Below are 3629 nucleotides of genomic sequence, written 5' to 3'. Positions count from 1 at the left end.
TGGTAAACTGCTCGTCGCTAGCTGTTGCGACCAAATTAGCGACCGGATTTAGTGACCGATTTAGCGACCGAATTTAGTGACCGAATTAGCGACCGAATTTAGTGACCGTTTTAGTGACCGAATTTAGTAACCGATTTTGTGACCAATTTTTGAGATTGAATTAGTGACTAACGTTTGAGACTGATTTAACAACCACTTTAAATTAATTTGCTTTATCATTAGTGACTGATTTAGAGACGAAATTTGTGACAAATTGTTATATTTATAAAATATTTGGTCACCAATTCAGTTTCTAAATATTCCTGTTTTTTTTTTCATTATTTTAATATCCAAAAGAACAATAAAAATAATTTTTTAATTTAATTTCAATATCTAAAAAATTCATACACCAAAATCATTTAAAAGCATTAATCATTTCACCGTATATAACTAAAGAATATAATATATTTAAGTAATATTTCTAAGTACTCAATATTACAAATAAAACTACAATCTTATTCTAGTTTGCCTTCACAATCTTGTACACAATACTAGTTTGCCATCACACCAATTAAAGTACACCCCATGGCAGAACTAATAACATTGTACTAGTAAGATCTTCTTTCTTAGCTCCCATTGCTTCAGCTACTATTGCACACTGGGCAGCAACCAAAATAGAAGCATAAGCTATTGTTGCATCTCTATCTTCATTGATTCCTCCTTTTTTGAATTTTCAGAAGCAATAGCAGAAAGTGTTGCTGCAACACTTGCAATTGACATTGCTGCATGCACCTCTGCTCTGTGCAATCTCTGTTCTTCTTTCCTCTTCATCTTTCTTTCCTTAAACCATTTCTTTATTGACATGCTTTTTATTGGTATTATCTGTCTTCAACCATTATTTGGACTGCAACATAATTAAAAAACAGAAGATAAAAAGAATTATTTTGTTCTCAAAAGGTCTTGTTTAACTATTTAACAGAATTATTAGATGATTTTATTGTGTAAATTCCTTATTTCCTTAATATCATTAGACTTCAATGGAGGTATAGACATGAAATGGTGCTACTAGGCTCTAATTGCTTCATAGGGTTATCAAATAGAACAAGTGATCCAAGGTGACCCAGGCTTCAAATATTGAAATCCATTGATACCAAAGCAAATGTTTAGAAAACAAAATACAAAATTTAAGTAGAAATTCAGAAGAAAATTAAGAAACTACCTGAAAGTGTGCTTAGGACTCACCAGATGTAGGTTAGGGTTCCTGCAATTTGAAAAAGAAAATAAATTAAGAAATGAGAAACCATGGCAGCTGATTAGGGTTCATGCGATTTGGGAAAAAAACAGAGAGGCAAAATGCAAAACGGTGGAAGGTGATTAGGGTTCGTGCTACTATTGATATTTTGGTGCTATCACTACCACGTAACTGGCGTTTACTGGGGACATTGAAGGTTGCGAAGATGGAGATGCTAATGGAACGGGAGATGGTGTTTATTGAGGCCTTAAAGATGATCGAAATGAAGGAGAAAGTGAATGGAGGATGAAGGAGAACGGTGAGAACGAAAAATGGAGGCACTAGGGTTTGGAAAAAATGGAGGCACTATGGTTTGGAAAAATGGAGGCACTAGGGTTTGTGAGGATGAAGGAGAACAGTAGTATCCTTTGAGTTGTTTATGGTAGTGTGAAATATGTTTTGGCATTATCATATTTTTATATTTAATATTATCATATTTTTAACCATACGTTTTTGGGTGTATTTTAAAATAAATCTTTTTTTTATGATATGTATTTGTTTTTAAATAAAAAATATTTAATTTCTAAATTGGTTGTTAAATCTATTTTTTTTAGATATAGAGATTCAGAAAAATTTAGTTTTAAAAGAAGAAAAAAAGATTTTGATTGGTCTCTAAATCGGTCGCTAATAAATTGGTTTCTGAATCGGTCGCTAAAATATATTTGTAACTACTTTAGAGATACATTTAGTTTTAGTTAACTATTATAAATATTTTGTCTACAAAAATTATTTCACATTTTTCTTTTTTTATTAATAAAGAAAATTAAAATATGTAATTAAAAAATTGTTAGCGACCGATTTAGTGACGAAATAATATTTAGTTTTAAGATTTAAAATTTCAGTCTCTACTTTGGTCACTAGTGTGAAAGACAAATTTTCCATTAGTAATATTTAGCGACTGAATTTTTGGTCGCTAAAATTCAGTTGCGATTTCAGTCACTAAATTTCATTAGCGGCCGATTTAGTGACGAAAAAATATTTAGTTTTTAAATTCAAAATTATGGTCTCTATTTCGGTCGCTAGTGTGACTGAAAATATTCGGTCTCTAAATCGGTCACTATAGGCGAAAATTCTAGTAGTGTTAAGACAACTTGTTGCACCTAATGTCAATTATAACGCATTGCGTATCACATATCTGGAAGTTACTGTACCATTTGAACTTAAATTTAGTTTAATATAGTTGCTTCCAAAGTTTAATGGTTTGGCAGGTGAGGATTCCCACAAACCCTTGAAGAAATTCCATGTTGTGTGTTCTACCATGAAGTCTCAAGGAGTCACATAAGACCACATTAACCTGAGAGCCTTCCCATTTTCACTCCAAGATGCTGCCAATGACTGGTTATACTACCTTCAACCAGGTTCTGTTAAAAGTTGGAATGATCTCAAGATATTGTTTCTAGAAAAATTATTCCCTACCTTAAGAGCTACTTCAATCAGAAAAGAAATATGTGGCATTAAGCAAATTGACAAGGAATCATTACATGAGTATTGGGAGAGATTCAAGAAATTAGTGTCAAGCTTTCCTCATCACCAGATTTCTGAACAATTTCTCATCCAATATTTTTATGAAGGCTTGCTACCTACAGATAAAAGCATTTTGGATGCTGCTAATGGGGGAGCACTTATCGATAAGACCCCAGAAGCGGCAAAGACTTTGATTGAGAACATGTCCATTAATTCTCAGCTGTTTACAACTAGAAGCAATTCAATAGTTTTGACAAGGGGTGTGAATGAAATTCAAGCTTCTTCCCACAAGAATTTAGAAGGCATACTTGATGAGCTTACATCTTTAGTAAAAAAATTGGAAATAGGTAAAACTCAAGCAATGGTCGCTGGTATTTGCACTTCTCCAGAGCATCCTTCAGATTCATGTCCTACTTTGCAAGAATACCCAATTGCTTATGCTCCTCAAGCATATGCAGCAGATATATACAATCCTCAAGCCAACTATGATATGTCATCTAACAAGTATAATCCTAGTTGGAGAAACCATCCCAACCTGAGATGGGATAACTCATCTGCACAACAGCAACCTAGGCAGCAGCAGCAACAAAATATTCCTCAACAACAAAGCACTTTCGTTAGAGGACCTCGTTAAGCAGATGCCATCCAGAATCTCCAATTTCAACAAAGAACGGATTCCATCATTCAAAATTTGGAAACAAAGATTGGTTAGCTAGCCACTTCAACTAATCAATTGCAGACTCAGGGGTCAAACCAATTGCCTGCACAATCAGTACTAAATCCAAAATCTCCCAATGTCAGTACAATTACATTGAGGTATGGGAAAGCTATTGAAATACCAGAAACACCTGAAACTAGTGTAAAAAATAACAAGGTTGTTGAGGACACTTTGATA

General features: G+C 33.5%; 1 long non-coding RNA gene across 1 annotated transcript; it reads right to left on the bottom strand.

Moving 5' to 3' along the window:
* Window positions 1–426: 426 nt before the first annotated feature.
* LOC101497614 (uncharacterized) lies at window positions 427–1658 on the bottom strand. Its single transcript, XR_001143150.3, has 2 exons — window positions 1199–1658; window positions 427–883 (listed from the first exon to the last, which is right to left on the bottom strand). It is a non-coding gene; the product is annotated as an uncharacterized lncRNA (long non-coding RNA).
* Between the last annotated feature and the right edge of the window lie 1971 nt (window positions 1659–3629).

Source organism: Cicer arietinum, chromosome 2 (genome assembly GCF_000331145.2).
Source record: "Cicer arietinum cultivar CDC Frontier isolate Library 1 chromosome 2, Cicar.CDCFrontier_v2.0, whole genome shotgun sequence".
NCBI classification, from domain to species: Eukaryota; Viridiplantae; Streptophyta; class Magnoliopsida; order Fabales; family Fabaceae; genus Cicer; species Cicer arietinum.
Note: the sequence above shows the minus strand (reverse complement) of the source record. Positions and strands in the feature narration are given on the sequence as shown.